Genomic DNA, 22706 nt, shown 5'->3' on the forward strand with positions numbered 1-22706 from the left:
GGAAGAAGCACAAGCTGGAATCAAGACTGCCAGGAGAAATATCAATAACCTCAGATATGCAGATGACAAACCCCTATGGCAGAAAGGGAAGAAGAACTAAAGAGCCTCTTGATGAAAGTGAAAGAGGAGAGTGAAAAAGTTGGCTTAAAGCTCAACATTCAGAAAATGAAGATCATGGCGTCTGGACCCATCACTTCATGGCAAATAGATGGGGAAACAGTGGAAACAGTGTCAGACTTTATTTTTCTGGGCTCCAAAATCACTGCAGATGGTGATTGCAGCTATGAAGACACTTGCTCCTTGGAAGAAAAGTTATGACCAACCTAGACAGCATATTAAAAAGCAGAGACATTACTTTGCCAACAAAGGTCCGTCTAGTCAAGGCTGTGGTTTTTTCAGTGGTCATGTATGGATGTGAGAGTTGGACTATAAAGAAAGCTGAGTGCCAAAGAATTGATGCTTTTGAACTGTCATGTTGGAGAAGACTCTTGAGAGTCTCTTGGACTTCAAGAGACTTCAAGAGATCCAACCAGTCCATCCTGAAGGAAATCAGTCCTGAATATTCATTGGGAGGACTGATGCTTAAGCTGAAACTCCAATAGTTTGGCCACCTGATGTAAGAACTGACTCACTGGAAAAGACTTTGATGTTGGGAAAGATTGAAGGTAGGAGGAGAAGGGGACAACAGAGGATGAGATGATTGGATGGTATCACCGACTCAATGGACATGGGTTTGGGTAGACTCCGGGAGTTGGTGATGGACAGGGAGGCCTGGCGTGTGGTGGTCCATGGGGTTGCAAAGAGTCAGACACGACTGAGCAAATGAACTGACTGACTGACTGAAACTATACAGCATATTGATTTGATACAAAATTATTACCAATTTAGCATTAGCTAATACTTCAATCCCATCATGCAATCACCATTTCTTATTTTAACTGAGAACATTCAAGATCTACTCTTAGCAAATTTCAAGTATGAAATACAATATTTTAACCATAATCACCAGGTTGTACGGTCAATCCTCAGAACTTATTTAACTGAAAGTTTGTACCCTTTGGTCATTAACTCTCCACTTACCCTACCCAGCAATAGCAGGCTTTAAACGACACCAAAAGCTCAACTATAAAAAGTTGATAAATTAAACTTCTTTCAAAGCAAATACTACTGCTCTTGAAAGGCACCATTAAGAAAATAAAAAATCAAGTCATAGACTGAAAGAGTATCTGCAGTATATATATTTGACAAAGATGTTGTTTGTGGAATATATTTATTTAAAAATTTTTTACAAACCAGTACAAAAATTAGCAAGAGATTTGAACAGATACTTAGTGAAAGAAGATACACATGACCAATAAACTCATATCAGGATTAATTAATTGATCATTGACATTCAACATTTTTAGCTATTAGGAAAATGCAAATCAAAATTGCAATGAATTCCATTCTTAAAAAGCTCTTTTTAAGATCTATTTATCTGAATATGCCATTTGCAATTGACAGTATATCCCAACTAAACTCACCTTTCCCCTGCTCCAACAAAACACACACACACCACTACCCAGAAGCTAAAAACCATAACATTGTCTTTGAGTCTTCCCATTTTTTGTCTCCATCGTCTATATAATTAACAAGTCCAATGCTGTCTTCTCTCCTCACCAGTCTCACCACTAATGCTCTATTTGGGTCCTCCATCTGTATTAGAATTACTAGAGCCTCTTAAAAGTCTCCCATAATTATCTTTACACATTGGCCAATCTGTAGTATATAAATCTTACAGATGATTCCTCCTAGAGCACAGCTCTGAACAGACCAATCCCTTGCTCAGAAACCTTTAATACTTTCCCCCTGGTTTTTGAACTCTGTTATTTGTCATCTAAGACCCTCTGTAGTCTAGCCTCAACCTACTTTTCCAGCCTCAATTCATCTTCTTTGAACTGCACTGTCCACTGTTCCCCAGAGATATGCCTCCATTTCCTGCCTTTGTACCTCAGTCCATAGTAGGACTGAGTCAGTCCTACCTCAGTCAGATGTAGGGGATCCTATATCTGAAATGTCATTAACCCTCATCTCTGCATATCCAAGCTTCTATATTCTAAAAGATTAAGGCTCAATTCAAATGCTAGTAATGCTCCTCCTGAATAACCATATTATTCTTTTAATACACTTATCTTCAACTATGTAGTATTATGCTCATATCTTCCTTACTAGATTTTAAGTTCTCAGAAAATAACCTCAGACTTTGATCCATTTTTTCATACTCTAGACTATATACTATGTGCTGAACGAAGGATGGGCAGTAGATAAATATGTGTGGCATGGATGAATTGCTTGGTGGTAGAATACCAAATAGAGTAGTAGTCATTCTTATAATCTAGTAGGAGAGATAAGGTATGCATAGAGACAATAGCAATGTAAGGCAGTAGAAATGTGTAGAAGAGTCATCAAAGATGAGCCTGGAATTGTAATTTGGAATTAGGTTAGAGAGGGCCATCAATATCAGGCTACAGAGTTTAGACTTTATTAAATTGTTAAAGAGGAGCCAGGAACCATTCAAGATATTTAAATATGGAAGTAACATAATTATAGCTTTGTTTTAGGAACATTAATCTGACATTAATGTGTAGGTAGGAGGAAATAAATACAAGGGGAGAGCCTGGAGAGAGGGACCAGGCAGGAAGGAGTCAAGGGAAGGAACAGTAAAGATAATGAAAGCATAAACTGGTGTGGAACAAAAGATACGGGTGTGATAGATTCAGTGAACATGCACTTGACAGGTACAGAACTGGCTCTGAGGGTGTGTAGGGGAAAATGAACATTAATTCCAGAAGACCTGGGTGGTCAATTCATGGTGATGCTCTGTAGGGAACAGAGAATGCAAGGGAAGGCTCAGCATTGGAAATTGAGGTTTGTGGAGTTGACCACATATAAATTTAGGTGTGAAAGCAGACAATTGTCCTAAGTAAGAATGTGTGGGATCAGAGCATGGGGAAGTCAGTGATAAATTCTTAAAATGTAAAAGTCTTGAATGAACAGTGAAATTGATGAAGGGATAAATGAGCTGTCAGAGAGTAGTGGGTAAAGCAGAAGTGTAGAGTGTCACAGAAGCTAAGTAAAAAGTTTCTGATAAACAGTAACCAGTTTGATTCAGAAGAAATGTACAGAGTGTGCTGATTGAATTTTAGGAAAATCAAAATGATGAAAGCATGCAATATACCATTACCATGTTTTCAATATAGTTGGGGAGGGGAGCAGATACCATCGTCATCATTATTACCAATATTTTTGAGAGATTAGTACAGGACCTCACCTATTTATTAAATTATTATTTGACCAATTATTCCTCATAACAATCTTGTTGTATTTATTATGGTTTTAATTTTATAAAAGGGTAAAGAATCTCAAATATATTAGGCAAAATATATTCTGGTACAGGGCATAATGAAATAAGTATTAAAGAAAGGTACAAGCAAGCGAAGTACAAAGGAAGGAGAAATAGCATGGGAGTAACTGACGGAGTTAGTTAAGAAAGAGGTGCCTTTTGAATTATGCCTTGAGAGATAGAGGGATTTGCATAACCAAACAACTGGACGGAAAGCCACTCCATATTGAACAACATGAGTTGTGTGTGCCAACACAGAGCTTATGGTTAACAGTTTAGTGTGATTGAGTTGCAGGACATATTGAAATGATTTTGATGAAATCATATGACTTCATTTTGGAGAATATTTAATGCTTGGCTAAGCAGGTCATACTTTATTCTGCCAACCCTAAGCCTTTAGGTCATTATAAAGAACAGAGTATGGGTCCAACTGAAACTCTTTTTTCTTTCATGACCATCAGAAGAAATAAAAAACCAAGGAAGTCTATGCTGAGAAAAGGCCTGTGGATTTAGAGCTCTTTGTTGACCTTGGAAAGCCTCGTTTCATTAGAGAGCTGGCATTGGACGGCAGCTTGCAGGGTGTGAGGTGAGGAGTTAAGAAGTGAGAACGTGGAGGGAGAAAGTGAAAGCAATGTGAACTGTCCTCTCCCACGACTAGCCAAACAGGATGATAGCTCACGCACTTAACAGGATGAAGTGGAACTGGATAAATGTTAAGGTAGAGAGCAGAGTGAGACGAAAGTACATAGACTGTCAATAGCACAGGCAAAGCGAGCTCTTTCATGGCTAATTCTGAAGACCATCACATATCCATGACCCTGGTATTCCCACAAATCCCTATTTTGTGTGTGTGGGGGGTGGGGGGCAACAGCAGTAACTTGGGAACCTGGTCCAGTGCACTGAGAGCTTCAGCATTAGAGAGTTTAGAAACTCCTTCCGATACATTCAAATGACTGATTCGCTTTGACTATAAAGTGTTGCTGAGACCACATGGCACCGTGTTTGTGCCAGCTTTCCTACTTCCTGGGTCAGAGTCTCCCTTTCCCTGTTCTTTCCATAGGCCTCGCACTCTGGCACTTGCCAGTTTTTTCCTTATGTTAGAGCTGTTTCTCTTATGCTTCCATGTTAGTCTAAAAAATTTTAGAGGGGAGGTGGAGATGGACATTCTTATATGTATTGCTCCTATAGTGAAAAAGTGAAAGTGTGAGTCCAACTCAGTCATGTCCAACTCTTTGCAACTGCGTGGCCTATAAGGTGCCAAGTTCCTCTGTCCACGGAATTCTCCAGGCAAGAATACTGGAGAGGGTAGCCATCCCCTTCTCCAGGGGTCTTCCTGACCCAGGGATTGAACCTGAGTTTCCTGCATTGCTGGCAGATTTTTTACCATCTGATCAATCAGAGAAGACCATTACTCCTATAAAGTAGATACTAAATAATTACTTACTGAATTAGTTTTGTAGTCTATTTTTCACTGTTATAAATATATGGAAAAAATGGTTTGCAGAGAGAGATTAGTTTCCTACTGCTGCATGAAAGCTTATAACAAACTTAGAAGCTTAAAACAGCACACATTTATTATCCCACAGATTATGTGGGTCAAGAATCCAGGCACAGTTTAACTGAGTCCTCCACTCAGGGTCTCACCAAATTGCAATCTATGTGTCCCCTGAATTCTGGAAGAGGGACTCAGGCCCCTCTTCTGAGCTCCTTCAGATCTTTGGCAGGAATTCAGTTCCTTGCCAGTGGTAGGACCAAGACCCTCAGATCCCAGAGGCATCACTTTCACAAACTGTCTGCGTCTTTGAGGCTAGCAGAAGAATATCTCTCATATCAGGAAGGGCCAAGTCTCCCTTAAAAGACTTTCAACTGATGAAGTCAAGCACACCCAGGATAATGTACCCCTTTTGATTAACTCAAAATCAGCTATCTTGGGACATTCATTGCATTGGCAAAGTCCCTTCACCCTTGCATATAAAGTAACCTATCACATCACAGTCTTGCTCACAATGAAGAAGGCGTTCTGTAGGATGTGTGCATGTGGGGTATTAAGAGTGGTAGGGGATGTCTTGGAAGCCACCGCAGAATTCTGCCACACTGATATGGAAGGGGAACGAGAGCATGTGAAAGAGAGAGCAAAATAATTTTACTCAATTAAAAAACAATAGGGATTTCCTTTTCTCTAGTATCTATTTCTACTGTGTACACTTTTTTATAACATTAAGAAGATTTGAACTGGAAATTCAAATTCTCATTCTCATCTTGTTCATTTCTTTTTTGGCTGGGGGGGTGGGGAACATTCCATTATCACCACTAACATAGTGTGTTTTCACAGGATTAGCAGCAGCAGAGCTGAAGTGTTGAGATGTTTCAGTACACATAGTTTGGTGTCTAAGAAATGTTAAAGAGAGTGAGAAAGCTGAAGCAGTTTTTGCCCTTCCGAACTCTCAGTCTAGCAAATTTTTCAAAGGTTATCTTTTGGCAATGATAACGAGTTCATATCAACCGCTTCCATAATGTCTATGAGATGAAGGGTAGGGAGATTTAGCAATCAAGGTCATTCAACTGCCAAGGAGCAGCTCAGGATGCAAAACTAATCCTGGCATGTAACTTGAACCAAATCCAAATCCATCTAGGTTCTTAACTCTTCCAAGATGCTCTTGCCTCCCAAAACATATTGTACATAGTAAGACCTTATGTTGTATGTAATAAGTAACTTGTGTGTAAGGGTGCTCATGTACACCCTCCTATCACATACATCCTCTTATTGCATCATCCTAGTGCAGATATTAAAGTGATGCACTCAATATGTCAGCAAATTTGGAAAACCCAGCAGTGGCCACAGGACTAGAAAAAGTCAACCTTCATCCCACTTCCCAAGAAGGGAAGTACTAAAGAATATTCAAACTACCAGACAATCGCACTCACTTCCCATGCTAGTAAGGTTATGCATAAAATCCTTCAAGCTAGGCTTCAGCAGTACTTGAGTCAAGAACTTCCAGGTGTAAAGGCTGGGTTTAGAAAGGGCAGAGGCACCAGAGATCAAATTGCTAACATTTGCTGGATCCTAGAGCAAAGGAATTCCAGAAAAATACCTACTTCTGTTTCATTGACTATGCTAAAGCCTTCAACTGTGTGAATCATAACAAACTGTGGAAAACTTTTAAGGAAGTGGGAATACCAGACCATCTTACCTGTCTCCTGAGAAAACTGTATGTGGATTAAGATGCAACAGTTAGAACCTTATATGGAACAACTGACTGGTTTAAAATTGAAAAAGGAATACAACAAGGCTGTATATTGTCACCCTGTTTATTTAACTTATATGCAGAGCATATCATGTGAAATGCCAGGCTGTACGAGTTACAAACTGGAATTGAGAGTGCTGGGAGAAATATCAACAACCTCAGATATGCAGATGATACCACTCTAATGGCAGAAAGTAAACAGTAACTAAAGAACCTCTTGTGAGGGTGAAAGAGCTGACTCAAAACTCCACATTCAAAAAATGAAGATGATAGCATCTGGTCCCATCACTTCATGGCATATAGAAGGGGAAAAGTGGAAACAGTGACAGGTTTTATACTCTTGGGCTCCAAAATCACCTACAGCCACAAAATTAAAAGATGCTTGCTTCTTGGAAGAAGAGCTATGACAAACCTAGACAGTGTATTAAAAAGCACAGACATCACTTTGCCAACAAAGGTACAATAGTCAAGGCTACGGTCTTTCCAGTAGTCACGTATGGATGCGAGAGTAAGACCATAAAGAAGGCAGAGCGCTGAAGAATTGAGGCTTTCAAACTGTGTTGCTGGAAAAGGCTTTCGAGAACATGTGGACAGCAAGGAGAACAGACCAGTCAATCCTAAAGGAAATCAACCCTGAATATTCATTGGAAGGACTGATGCTAAAGCTGAAGCTCCAATATTTCGGCTACTTGATGGGAAGAGCCAACTTATTGGAAAAGATCCTGATGCTGGGAAAGATTGAGAGCAGAAGGAGAAGAAGGCAACAGAGGAGAGGATAGTTGGATGGCATCGCCCATTCTATGGACATGAACTTGGGCAAACTCTGACAGATGGTGAGGGACAAGGAGGCCTGGTGAGCTGCAGTCCATGGAGTCACAAAGAGTTGAACACGACTTGGCAACTGAACAACAGCATACCTCCTCCTCAAATTCATGTGCTAATATCTAATTCCAGTGTGACAGTATGGGGAGGTGGGCCTTTAGGAGGAAATTCAGTCATGAAGGTGGAGCTTTCATGAATGAGATTGTGCTTGCTTAGTTGCTCAGTGATGTCCAACTCTTTCAACCCCATGGACCGCCAGGCTCCTCTGTCCATGGAGATTCTCCAGGCAAGAAAACCAGAGTAGGTTGCCATGCCCTCCTCCAGAAGATCTTCCCAACCAAGGAATCAAACCTAGGTCTCCCACACTGCAGGCAGAGTCTTTACTGATTGAACCTTAAGTGCCCTTATAAAAGAGATCCCAGAGGTCTCCCTTGTTCTTTCTGCCATGTGAGAATACAATGAAAGGATAGCTGTTTGTAAGCCAGGAATTGGGCTCTAACCACACACAGAATCTGCTGGTCCCTTGATCTTGCTTCCAGAACTGTGACAAATTTCTGTGGTTTATAAGTGACCTAGTCTATGATAGCTTTGTTATAGCAACCTGAATGGACTAATACAGGCTATTCGCCACTTTCCCCCTTAACTTGTCCCCCAAATTTGAAGACAATCATTTTCCTACTTCTTCAGTTTTCATGACTTTTTTTTTCTTTAAAGTGTGTTAAATAGAATTTGAAAAACTGCTCAAGTATAGCCACATGCTTTCTCACATTTCAGTATCAAGCACAACATCAGGTAGAGGATTTTTTTCCCCCACACTGATGCAATTATTCTGGTAAAATAAGATAAGAAACGTGTTAAATCCTTCTTGTGTCTCTATTTATTAAAAATATTCTAAAACAAAATCAGTGCAGCAAGAGTGCATTGGAGACCCCTATTCAGGAGCAAGGATTGCTGAAATTGGAGATGCAGGGCAGAAAATCTCATCCCTTTTCCCCATTTCCAAACTCAGCAGCCATGAAGATTTGTCAGCACCAAGCAAGAGGTCTCTGAAGCTAAGCCCATCCCAGAGTGGCATGTGTCATTGCTGCTAATGATCGGCTTTACTTGTAGTATTAATTATCAGAAGCCTACTCTCTACAAGTGCTAATATCCTTACCTCAAGAAGGGAAAGCAAAGTTAATGGGGTCAACGAGGAGTAGGAGGAAAGGCAACCTTACGTACAGATTTAGTCAGCAGGGGGAAGGAAGTGGGGAGGAGAAAATGGAGGTGAGAAGTAAAACTGCACCTAATAAAGCTTAAGAATCTAGTATAGGTTTATGATGTAGAATCATGGCACTATACACTTTTATCATAAAGAAAAAAGAATTAGTTATCCGTTTTACCCAGTTTCATAGTGGACTCTTATCCCACATTCTCAAATGTGTTAGAGCAATTGATCAATTCATTATCAACACCATTCACTGCAGTTTGAAGTGCTGCAGTGGAGGCTGCCTTCAAGTACTGAGAATTACCAGTGTTCTCTGCTCTTTCCCAAGCCTAAAATTAAGGTGCGTTTGTTAATGTCTTCATCACTATCATTGGCTTTACATATCGTTGCACCCTTATTAGCTTATAATTTGCTTGCGTTTGTTCTGTTTGGTAACCTTGATTCTCAGGAACCTTCCACCTGATTTCCTTTACACAGCCCTTTAGCATTTTTTTCCCTCTTCATAGAAATTCTCATTTCCTGTATGCTAATGCAGAAAACACATATATTTGATCATAAAACTAAAGGTATCTATAATTACCTTTCCCCACAAGTTTTCAAACATTTCACTTTAATTCTTGTTGGGATTCTAATTTTACTTTTGAAAAGACTTTGTCCTAAACTAAGATTTCTCTCTTTAGTTTCTTTTCTTATATGACAAAATGAAAAGACCACTTTAAAAGTTATTCTAAAACTTAGTCTGTGAAGTAGGTGGCAGTCTTAGCAAGGAAATGAGGTTACTGGAAATTGTTTTTACTGAGATACAGCTGTTGTAACTACATAATCTAGTGTAAGCAATGATTTTTTTTTTTTCACCAAAGGAATGACTCTGAAATTGTTACATCTTTGTGTAGAAGCCATGCTTTAAAAAATATCACCTCCTCATTACTTGGAAACTCAACTATAAATAACCTTTCACCTTGCTATGATTTCTCAAGTAGAATATTGTATTTTTGTGCTGAAATTTATAAGCAGAATGCTAAGAAAAATATAGCTGTAAAAAATTATGGTTAAAAAAAGAAAATAATTCTGAAAATGATAATCTTTTGCAATTTTGTTCATTTTTACCAATATTTACACAAAATTTTCTGAGGAATAACTCAGGAGAAAACCTCAAACTAGTCTTTCACTGAAAATGCTACTTTATAGAAGCTATAAAAGAATAAATTCTGAAGGCCAGAAGGCATATTATCAGTCAATCTCAGAAGGTAAGGGTCCTGTTGAGAGTAGTGGGTATGATAAACGTTTTATTTTAAGCATGGAAAGTGAAAATGGAATGAAAATCAGAGATGATTAACACTTTAGGCCCAGAGAAAGTTGAGAGAATGGGGGAACAATGATAAAAACTGGAAATTTTGAGTATGTATTTCATAATGGGAAATGGAAATAAGACTATACAATAAGTAGAGCCCAGTTATCAAAGGCCTTTATTGCCAAGTCTCACCAGGGACCACTGAAGTACTCTCAGTAGAGAAGTCACCTGGCCAGAGCGCATGGCATTTCCTCTGGGCTTGTAGTGCAGAATGAACTGGGGAAGGGAGAGCCTGAAGAATGGGAATTAAGAGGTGATCCAAGTATTCCAGGCAGGAGGTAAGAAGCGCCTGACTTGAATGGTGGAAATAGAAATTCAAAGAAGGAAATCTGTGTAAAAGGGATTGTCCGGTTTTCCAATCAGGGCCTTATTTTTGTCTCCATTCTTTGGTTCACAATGGTGGTCATTCCATCATCAGTTCAAAATATGTGAATTCTGCACCTCCTTTATGATACCATCATAACAAGGTCATTCCAATTCTTCTGAACTTTCTCCTATTTATCAAAATTTCTTTTTTTAACCTTTATCTCTGAAGCAATTGTGAATTCTATCTTTCATCATCGTCACCTCTGTTGACCTCTTCTCAACTATTGTGAGTTTCTGTAAGATTGAGATGACGCTTTAGTTTCTATCACCCTTATCCAGCCCAGTGACTAGAACGTAAGGTCCAGTATAAGCCTGAGAGTATTTGCTAGAGGTGTTACAAGGATAAAGTGATAGAATGAGCAATATATACTTGCTGGAAAGTCAAAGAATCACCATAAGGGTTTCAAAGGAGATGTTTTTGTGTAATTTAAAATTTTTAAATCCATCTCTAATTCCAGGTGTCATAAAAGATAAGGCAAAGTGAAGTTAATTGAACTTACTATTTTATCACCTGTGAACCTCCAGAGTATAGTTATAGAGAAAATATTAAGACTTCAGGAAAGGTGTTTCAAAGTCAAAAACTAGCAAGTCTCTTTGCATGGCCATAAACCAAATGCATTCTACTCTCTACCGTTTATCAGCACTTCTGCTTCACTGTTGTTAAAAAGATATCAAAAGCTGCAAATTAGCAACTCATGTGGTGCAACTCAGAGAAAGCAATGGCACCCCACTCCAGCACTCTTGCCTGGAAAATCCCATGGACGGAGGAGCCTGGTAGGCTGCAGTCCATGGGGTTGCTAAGAGTTGGACACGACTGAGCGACTTCACTTTGACTTTTCACTTTCATGCACTGGAGAAGGAAATGGCAGCCCACTCCAGTGTTCTTGCCTGGAGAATCCCAGGGACGGGGAGCCTGGTGGGCTGCAGTCCATGGGGTCACACAGAGTCGGACACGACTGAAGCAACTTAGCAGCAGCAGCAGTGGTGCAACTTACTCAGTAGAAATGCTTTTCATATAGTTAGCCTATACAGTATTGTTTTTAAACATTGTTAGCATAAACAGAGCATAATCATATTGCTGAGATATATAGGGTATAAAGAAAAATAGCACAAACAAAATCAATGAGTCACAACTCTTTGCTATGAGAGAAACAATTTATAAGGCATATTAAGGACACAAGGGATATTATGAATAACATCTCACTAGCAAATGGAAAAAATAAGATCATATATTCCCTTCTCACATGGCAGAGTGTTTTACAGCCACCTGCACACTGGGAGTTGGTCACTCAGTATTGAAGGAGTGCGTGGGGTGTGCTCAGTGGCCTTTTGGAATGCACAGCAGTGGCAGTGGGGGAGGGAGCACCATGGATGCTCAGAGCACACAGACACGGATGCTTATACGGCTCACAGCCATGTAAGGAAACAAGACACCGTCAAAGAGTTGGAGGACACTCTCCAGGGCAGGGGATCAAAAACAGCACAGGGAATTATAGTAGCAACCATGCGTTTGCACTGGAAGAGCACACAGAAGAAAAGTAGCAAGCACCATCTTGTAGGCTAAAAACACTCCTCAAGAAAGTACATTTTGAGGTGAGATTTCAGTAAATTGAAGTCAATAAAGATCTTATTGGTCAAACAATTAGAAAAAGGCAGTCAGACTGGTTGAATCAAATTTTCAAAGTTCACTGAGGCCGAAGCAAGCCCACTTGACCCAGTTAGTGATCAAAGAACACGTTAATCCCATCCAGGATGCCCCCTCATGCAGCAAGTGAATCAGCTACCCGGACAGGACAGTGCGCAACTAATGCCACTCAGATTTCTCCATTGATGGACAACAGGATTTTTAACAGGCAGGGGAGTGAGATGAATAAACAGTACAGCATAGACTGATTTAAAAGTATGTTATGGCCAAGAAGGACTCAGGAGAAGGAGAAGTTTAGCTGTGCATTTGATGGAGAACCTCCATTGCACCTGACATTCTTGGAGGGGAAAGCATATATTCTGGGAAAAGAAAAAGTATTTGAAAAAAGAATGTGAAAGCCAGAGACCTCTCTTGTCGTCTTGCTTAGAAATCATCATAGCAATTCAGATATGAAATATTAAAGGCAAGGAGAAGCATGGTGTTTCTAAAAGTGAAGCATTCTGGAGTCTCAAAAATGCCATCGAGGGGAATTTGGCAGAAGATAGGATGTAAATGGGTGGCAAAAAAAGACAGAGAAGGCAGAATTAACCCAAGAATAAAACTAGAAGAATGATGAAATGATGATATAGCTAGAAAAATGCAAAAAAAAAAAAAAACAGAAACAAAAAACTGAACAGCAGTTCAGGTGGGATACAGGCAGGCAAGACAGGCTTAATTCTGGAACATTTATAATTTCAGATATTGCTAAACACCACAAACACCTTTGGGTCAGAAGTTGAAGTCAGTTGGAGACCCTCGACAGATAGCAAATCATAGTTGGGAGTTAGGCTTGAAAAGAAGCTAGTTAAGGAGACAGATCAAATATAACACAAAAACTGACTGTATTTAAAAAAATCTGAGAACCTAGCAAGAATGCATGAAATCTAATTCTGTTTTCAGAGGTAGAAGATCCTTGACAGAAAAAGCTGACTTCACTTTATGTATATATTTTACATATTGTCCATCTCTCAAGCATGTTTCCTGGGGCTGAGTGACTTTTCACTTTTCCAGGCTTACAGGTTTTGAAGGATGACCACCATGCAACGTATCCCTTTTCCTCATGTTTTCCCAAAAGTGATCCATCCAAAGAGTTGGGAGGGTAAATGGTGAGAAGCCAAAGTCTTCTAGAGGAGACAGACCCAGGGGAACATATGCAACTATAGGGACTTGATCCCTAATCAGATAGGTGGAGAAAGATCAAAGGTCAATTATTTATGCAAACGTCCAGCAAACATTGAGCGCAGTGAAGTGGTGAGTACTTCCAGGGAGGAGGAGGCAATAGCAGGAGCTCAATGAGAGGGATGGATCTTTCCCACTCTTTCGGATGGATCAGCAAGAGATTAGGTTCCTTACCCTGGAAAAATTGGAGTTTAAGACTTTTCATCCCAATGCTGCTGCTACTGCTGCTAAGTCACTTCAGTCATGTCCGACTCTGTGTGACCCCATGGACGGCAGCCCACTGGCTCCCCATCCCTGTTTCATCCCAATAGCAACTTAGAAAAAGAAAACCCCATTATAGGAATTGAACTAGAATGTTAAGTAGAACGTTAAGGTTTTGAAGCCCAGACACTGGAGTGGATCTCCAAATAAGAATAAGACTAATATATAGCTAGAAAGCCGTAAAGCCCCCAAACAATAAACAGGTGTGATTCTGGACCCTCTAATAATAATAATTGTTCCTATTAATTTAGTAATAATATTGCTTTACTCAAATCAGGTAATCCTCATATAATCCTATAATACATGTATTATTATTTCCATTTTAGAAAAACTAACTTGCTCAAAATTATACAGCTAGTATGCAGCCAGGATGATAAAAAAAAAAATCCCTAAGTGTGTGACGAAAAGATACCGCTGTCTGGGCAAAAGGAGGATTACAGACAAGAATGAACTTGTCATAACCACAGTCCTCCTAGACGTTCTTCCAGGAAGGAAAAGGCCACCACTGAGTATGTTTGCCTTTCGGGGTGAGTTATCGTCCAGTTTTGATAAAGCACATAGCTGCTGTTCTCACATACCCTTTATCAATTAATAAAATCCCAGTGTATAAACATAGCCCTACTGCTGCCATCAAGGACATCTCTAGAATACTCAAGGTGAAGCTCTCTTACATATATCAACTCCCTTGAGTCATTTAAAAGATTTTAAATTTGAGAGCAATTCTCATGCACAACTGTGATATGTCTCTGGAGATGTTTTTATTCCTGCAGTATAGGTAGTTTCTAATAAAATATTTATAAATAAAATGTACAAGTCAGTGACTTAGGGTACTACAATTTGGGTTATTCCATCATAATAGCCCAGAGCTAGAAGAGTCTTCACACATAAAATGGCTGATTAGCATTATTTTGGTGGAATCCAACTCTAATTTGTATCCACGAGAGTGATTTTTTTGGTTCTGGGAACTAACAAACACCCACCTACCATGGCTTCCACATATCTGAGTGCTAAAGTTCAAATGATGCCATCAGAATTTGGTTTCTCTCTTTTCAACTTATAGCATGAATTTCTTCAGTTTTTACTTCCCTCCTAGGACAGCATTTCCCACGTGGCAGCTGCCCAGCAGCTCAGGCTAACATTCAGTCAGTGGAGGAAACTCTGCATGAGTGCCTTTTCCATGCTGAACGCTTACTATGTACCAGCATCACTCTGAATGTAGAGATACATCACTGAAGAAGACAGGAGGACCTCTGCCTTTGCGTTGCCTTTTCTAAATCTACTATTTGTCAGAATAGTTCCAGGCCTAACTACTTTAATACCATGTATCCAGGCGTGCCCCAGTCATCATGCCCTGGGGGAGTGGCATCTTCTTGTTCGGACCTACAACTTATACCCATGCTTAAAGAAGAGGAGACAGGGTAAATAACACTAAGATCACCTTAACAGTGGGAAGGAAGAGTTGGGATACTTTTACCAAACAACAAATTAAGCTTAGGAGGAAAAATTTTCAGTTTAAATTCTAAAATCCAAATTCAGGGAGTTTATATGAAGCAATCTCTCCTGAAAACAAGTAGAACTTGCTCAAATAAGAGAAAATGATATTTTGAGTCCAGTTGAACTTCCAGAATCACCTGGTCTAAATGCCTCCTCATTTAGTCCATGAACACTAAGAGGAAAATAGTCTTCCAAGAGAGTAAATGGGGTATAGACGCACTTCCATGGATATGAGCTATCTGCATTCTTTGTCTAAAGTTTATTTGTATATAGAATTTCAACATCCACCAAGTGAATAGCTCTGGGCTATGGGTCCTTCCTTCTTACCACAGACGTTGGAAATTATGTTCAATTTTGTTTCACCCCAGGTGAGGAAAGCTCAAGTTATTAGTGATTGAGGCCTCAGGCTTAGTAATTTATAAAATTTATTTTGCTCCTCTGTACCATGGAAGAAAAACTGCCTCCACTCCCATGCTTTGGGAAAATTGATTCAAAATTTGTTTGTCCAATATACTGACTTCAGGCAACTGGATAATAACTGATAAAACTTCACTAGGAAATATTTGTTTTTTTCCAAGAATAGTGTTATGGTAGCTATACTTGTTTATTTTTTTCTTAACATGCTAGATAATTGGCAGATAATAGGTGTGTGTGTATTTAAAAAGCAAAGTTATTAGATATTTATGACATGGTAGTTAAGAACATTGAATTTTACACCTGAACTGCCTAAGTTAACATTATATCAACATTAATCTACTAAATGATCTTGAGCAAGAAACTTCTCTGAAAGTTTTTCAGAGAATAATAGTACATTCTAAGATTGTTGTACATATTAAAGATATTAACATACATCAAAACTCAGCATAATGGCTGGTTTATACTAATTGCTAACATTCAGAAATTTTAGGCCTCATCCCCCTTTTCACACTCAGGTTGCTTTTTCCTGCACATAACAGGATTCTCACCTTGGCTTGATACAGGGATCGTCAGTACTGTTGGAGCATTTCTGGCCGTCCCTCCTTAGGGGAAGTGACATGACTGCCCTTCCTCACCCTCGTGCAGGGGGAGCTGTGTCCCTGGTTCCGGGAGGTTGGGCTGTGGGTGAAAGTCATGTGTGTCACTTCTGAGCTACAACATTTGATTCAGATGTGTGAACATTCAGAACTCTTCCTTCTAGAACTAAAACCAGCAATTTTGGATATGTACTTGCTCCATCGACCCAGATCTTTGAGTGACTACAATAAGCAGAAGCCCCTGCTGATACACAAAGACCTCTAACGTGAATGAGAAATAAGCCCTTGTTGTTTTAAGTCCCTGAGGTTTGAACTGTTTGTTACTGCTACGTAATTAAACTTATGCTGACTGATGCAAGCAACTTAAGCAATAAAGCATTTAAATGTCTCAGATAAAATAAAGTCTTTGGGGGCTTCCCTGGTGGCTCAGACAGTAAAGAATCTGCCTGCAATGCAGGAGACATGGGTTCAGTCCCTGGGTCGGGAAGATGGGAATGGCTACCCACTCCAGTATTATTGCCTGGAGAATTCTATGGACAGAGGAGCCTGGAGGGCTACAAGCCATGGAGTTGCAAAGAACTGGACATGACTGAGCAACTTTTTTTTTTTTTTTTCCTCTTAGGCAGTTCCAGAGCTAGTTTACAGCTGGGAACTCTGAGTTTCCCTTGGCCTTCTCTGCATAATTGAAAGATGGCTATGGCAGCTCCAGACACCATACATACAACAATCCAGTCGGAAGGGGATAGTGGGGAGAAAGGGTCTTTTCCCCTAATGCTATCTCTTCTGTCAGGGAAAACATTTTTCCCAGGAGTTTCCTGCAGATTTCCCTTACATTTCATACAGTAGGTTGACAAAAATGTTTATTTGGGTTTTTCCATAAGATCTTAAGAAAAACTCAAATGAACATTTTGGCTAACCCAGTAGTATTGGGAGTACTGGTTATGTCCAACTCTAGCCCAATTAGTGACCCAAAAAAAAGGAATTACAAAAACTGACTTAATTCAATTGTAAGCCTGGGGAAGGGGCCTACTGTTCTTCCTTTTTAATTGTTATTAGAATACAGTTTATTTACAATGTTGCATTACTTTCTGCTGTAGAACAAAGTGAATCACTTATACATAAACTCATTTTAAAATTCTTTTCCCATATAAGCCATTACAGAGTATTGAGTAGAGTTCCCTGTGCTATACAGCTCCTTACTGGTTACCTATTTTATATATATTACTATATAGGGCCTATTATTCTTTCGTATACTAATCTCTGCATGATACATAAGCAAAATCAGTGTTGCCTTAGCAGAGTAAGGAAGAAGAAGGGTTGTTTGTCTAAGCAACCAAGAGTATATTTCCCAAGAGCGATGGCCTTCTACAAGACTTCTTGTAAAACTGAAAGAGCACTTTTTAAAATGATGTTCCCCTGTACTTCCTGTCTATGCAATTGTCCCAGGAGAGAACTTCAAGTCTACTGAGAAGACTCTGGGGTATACTGGTAAATCTCCCTACATTTCAGTGGATAATGTGGAATTCTAAATAGGCTTGCTCAGCAACTTTGTTAGGCAGATACCTAACAATCTGGTGGATGCTAAAGTATGTTAATAGCAAGAATGTGCTACAGAAACTATTTATTTAAATGATGATTATCTCAACTTCAAATTTTGAATTACAATATATACCCAGAATACAAAATAAATAGTGACTTTCTTTGCTCTAAAGTGAGAGATGTAGGAAGAGAAGAGCTTACCAGAGAATGATGATCTACTCTCCAACCTCTTATGGCTTTGAAAAAATCCCACAATTTACAGTTTAACAGCATGAATTCCAGTTCAAAGTGAAACGATGGTGACCTCCATGTCTTTCCATAACACACGAGTATGCAGAATGCCAAGGGAAACAGCAAAATGAATTCCTTCCTGTAGCACACATTTTCCTTCCTATTATTTGCAATTCCAATTTCTGATAGCACAGGTGTATTTAATTGCCTCTGAATGTTGGAATGCAAACCATTTAGTGTTGAAAATAGGAGCCCAAAAAAGAATTGCAGGCTTCGTTGGCCTTCAGAACCCCATAGCTGCAATCTGGGGAATTTTTTTAATTCTTTGCCATTGTGCTTGCTTTAGAATGGCATTTAAATTATTAAATCATTACCCTGTCAAGCATAAATACTTTGCCAACACTTGTGATTTCTGAGTTATCTGCGCTAAAATTGCAAGAATTCTACTGAATATTTTGATTAAGTCTGGTGATGAAAATGTGTATTTTTCTCATGCTCCAGTTCCAAGATCTTTAAAAGGGGTTGGTCAATAAACCAAACTCAATTTTTTTTATCCAAGAGATCTACACAACTGCTAATAGTAAGTATCCTTTCAGAAGATTCTTAACAATAGGAACCCTTCCAAAAATTTAATGCCAGTTACTTTGCCTGATACAAAAGAAAACTGCTATTCATCAATTGATGTTTCTTACTTATCATACATTTGAATTTTATCTCTGGGAGGCAACATTAGAAAACTTAAATTTTAGGATACTGTACTCTTTCCCTGTATATATCCGTGATTCACCTTTAAATTAACTTTAGGAAATCTCAGGTCTAAGCGTGCTAGTATAACTTCAGTATTCTTTCCACCAGAAACCACTTTACTAACGAAAATAGCTTCCAGCAACTTGTTAGAAGAGCCTCTGTGTGGCCATAGCCAAAATAAATGACTTTGAAGCCAAGATAAATGACCTTGTTGAATTTTACCTTATCAGGTATTTTATAGCTTGAATCAAAATTCAATTTTATCTGAAACAGAAGAAAATGTATTAAAGGTTAGAATAAGACAATAACTCACTTTTAACCTTGTAGACAAAGGTATATTAATTGACATGTGGAAAAACAGTCAACTTCTATCCTTCTAAAACTGCCAATCAGCATGTGTGATAGCTGGGCACTTGACTTTGATGATTAGCAGTCATGCATAAGGGTTAAAGTGCATATTAGTTTCATGGCTAGTACTAACTAAATCTACCATCCTGCCAATGGTTATTGCAACGAGTCACACTTTTGGTGCAGAACAAACAGAAAACAGGAATCTGTTCTCATCCCACTGGAACATTACTGCTAAATGAACCAAGAAAGAAAGAAAAGCATCTCACTATTAACCTCCAGTACTTTTGGAAATGGATGTTCGTATCCACATCCTCTCTGATAGCCTGGGTTATGGCCTTGGAATGAAAATCCCTTGTTTTATACACAGTGGGTCAAAAGAGTAGGAAGAAAACTAACTCGAATGTTCACAATGACATGTGAATTTCCTCTGATGTTTAGCATTTTATTTCCCTAAGAGGGAGACTACTAAAAGGAAAAAAGGATCAATTCTCAAGAGGAAGCAAATTAAACAGTTAATAGAAAAAGAGATTATCTTATTTTGCTATGAAAATAAACAAGACATCTCTTTCCCAGAAGATAACCAGCTTAAAGTACACACATTTCATATACCTACAAATTGGCATGTTTAAGAACACCACAGAATAATGATTCTGATTTATTTGGATTTTGTTAAGGCCATGTTTTAAGGCCAAAAAAGATGTCCTTTTCATTATAGGGGACTGGAATGCAAAAGTAGGAAGTCAAGAAACACCTGGAGTAACAGGCCTTGGAGTACAGAATGAAGCAGGGCAAAGGCTAACAGAGTTTGCCAAGAGAACACACTGGTCATAGCAAATACCCTCTTTCAACAACACAAGAGAAGACTCTACACATGGACATCACCAGATGGTCAACACCAAAATCAGACTGATTATATTCTTTGCAGCCAAAGATGGAGAAGCTCTATACAGTCAGGAAAAACAAGACTGGGAACTGACTGTGGCTCAGATCATGAACTCGTTATGGAAAAATTCAGACTTAAATTGAAGAAAGTAGGGAAAACTACTAGACCATCCAGGTATGACCTAAATCAAATCCCTTATGATTATACAGTGGAAGTGAGAAATAGATTTAAGGGACTAGATCTGATAGACAGAGTGCCTGATGAACTATGGACGGAGGTTTGTGACATTGTACAGGAGACAGGGATCAAGACCATCTGCAAGAAAAAGAAATGTAAAAAGGAAAAATGGCTGTCTGAGGAGGTCTTACAAATAGCTGTGAAAAGAAGAGAAGCGAAAAGCAAAGAAGAAAAGGAAAGATATACCCATTTGAATGTAAAGTTCCAAAGAATACCAAGAAGAGATAAGAAAGCCTTCCTCAGAGATCAGTGCAAACAAATAGAGGAAAACAATAAAATGGGAAAGACTAGAGATCTTTTCAAGAAGATCAGAGATACCAAGGGAACATTTCATGCAAAGATGGGCACAATAAAGGACAGAAATGGTAGGGCCCTAACAGAAGCAGAAGATATTAAGAAGAGGTGGCACGAATACACAGAAGAACTATACAAAAAAGATGTTCATGATCAGATAATCCTGATGATGTGATTAATCACCTAGAGCCAGACATCCTGGAATGTGAAGTCAAGTTGGCCTTAGGAAGCATCACTACGAACAAAGCTAGTGGAGGTGACTGAATTCCAGCTGAGCTACTTCAAATCCTGAAAGATGATGCTGTGAAAGTGCTGCACTCAACATGCCAGCAAATTTGTAAAACTCAGCAGTGGCCACAGGACTGGAAAAGGTCAGTTTTCATTCCAATCCCAAAGAAAGGCAATGCCAAAGAATGCTCAAACTACCGCACAAGTGCTCAAACATCTCACACACTGTTAAAGTAATACTCAAAATTCCCCAAGCCAGGCTTCAAAAATACATGAACTGTGAACTTCCAGATGTTCAAGCTGGATTTAGAAAAGGCAGAGGAACCAGAGATCAAATTGCCAACGTCCGCTGGATCATCAAAAAAGCAAGAGAGTTCCAGAAACACATCTATTTCTGCTTTATTGACTATGCCAAAGCCTTTGACTGTGTGGATCACAATAAACTGTGAAAAATTCTCAAAGAGATGGGAATATCAGACCACCTGACCTGCTTCCTGAGAAATCTGTATGTAGGTCAGGAAGCAACAGTTAGAACTGGACATGGAACAACAGACTGGTTCCAAATAGGAAAAGGAGTACGTCAGGCTGTATACTGTCACCTTGCTTATTTAACTCTATGCAGAGTACATCGTGAGAAATGCTGGGCTTGATGAAGCACAAGCTGGAATCAAGACTGCCAGGAGAAATATCAATAACCTCAGATGTGCGCATGACACCACCCTTATGGCAGAAAGGGAAGAACTAAAGAGCCTCTTGATGAAAGTGAAAGAGGAGAGTGAGAAAGTTGGCTTAAAGCTCAACATTCACAAAACAAAGCTCATGGTATCCCATCACTTCATGGCAAATAGATGAGAAAACAGTGGAAACAGTGGCTGACTTTTGTTTTTGTTTTTTTTTTTTTTGGACTCCAAAATCACTGCAGATGGTGACTGCAGCCATGAAATTAGAAGATGCTTGCTCTTTGGAAGGAAAGTTATGACCAACCTAGACAGCATATTAAAAAGTAGAGACATTACTTTGCCAACAAAGGTCCATCTAGTCAAGGCTATGGTTTTTCCAGTGGTCATGTATGGATGTGAGAGTTGGACTATGAAGAAAGCTGAGTGCTGAAGAAATGATGCTTTTGAACTGTGGTGTTGGAGAAGACTCTTGAGAGTCCCTTGGACTGCAAGGAGATCCAACCAGTCTATCCTAAAAGAGATCAGTCCTGAGTGTTCATTGGAAGGACTGATGTTAAAGCTGAGACTCCAATACTTTGGCCACCTGATGCAAAGAACTGACTCATTAGAAAAGACCCTGATACCGGGAAAGATTGAAGGCAGGAGAAGGGGACAACCGAGGATGAGATGGTTGGATGTCATCCCCGACTCAATGGACATGAATTTGAGTAAACTCTGGGAGTTGGTGATGGACAGGGAGGCCTGGCATGCTGCGATTCATGGGGTCGCAAAGAGTTGAACACGACTGAACCTGAACTGAACTGAACCGAAGGCCAATTTGACTGTAACACTGAAAGTTCAAATTGCTGTTAAGATTTCACTATAATGTTACTGCAGTTCTCTTAGGAATCAAGAGTTAAGTCTACAAAGTTCCTAAGAACACTTATGTAAAAGCATAAGGAAATGGGCAGGAATTTAAAAAAACAAAACAAAAAACACTTTACTTCATGCAGAGTTTTCCTCTTGAGAAGAGAGGAAGTGCAATCAGAAGTGATCCCGTGTGGCCTCTGCAGTCATCATCTTATAAGTTTTTCAGCTTGGTGTGAGGTAAATGGACCTCACACTTTATTCCTTTTTGCTTGACTTAAATTGTAATAATGTTGGAAAGAATTAAAGTCCATGTAGTATCATGTGAATATTCATAATGAAAAAAGCTGAATATAAAATCGCATGTGCTGTCACAGTACACACAATATTCCCTATATATTGTGTACTGATGAGGAAAGGAAAGATATAAAGAAGTGACTTCATAAAGTAACAGAATTATGAGCCATTTGTATGGAAATTTTGAGAGAGGAACTTCTTTCACATAAAATGACGGAAATGTTCAGTAGAAATCAATTTAAACATTCAGCATATAGCCAATTTGAACCTGGGGTTTTTCTTTCTCCTCTCTCCTGTCTGTATTCATTCGATCATTTTACATTCTTCCCATTAAGAAAAATTCTTCTTTTCACATGAACACCAGGAGTG

At 39.2% G+C, this 22706-nt stretch overlaps 1 protein-coding gene across 1 annotated transcript in view; it reads left to right on the top strand.

Moving 5' to 3' along the window:
* The window catches only part of SYT1 (synaptotagmin I), a 229162-nt gene that overhangs the window by 14579 nt on the left and 191877 nt on the right, over nucleotides 1-22706 (top strand). The window lies entirely within an intron of this gene.

Source organism: Bison bison, unplaced genomic scaffold (genome assembly GCF_000754665.1).
Source record: "Bison bison bison isolate TAMUID 2011002044 unplaced genomic scaffold, Bison_UMD1.0 scf7180017864535, whole genome shotgun sequence".
Classification (NCBI taxonomy): domain Eukaryota; kingdom Metazoa; phylum Chordata; class Mammalia; order Artiodactyla; family Bovidae; genus Bison; species Bison bison.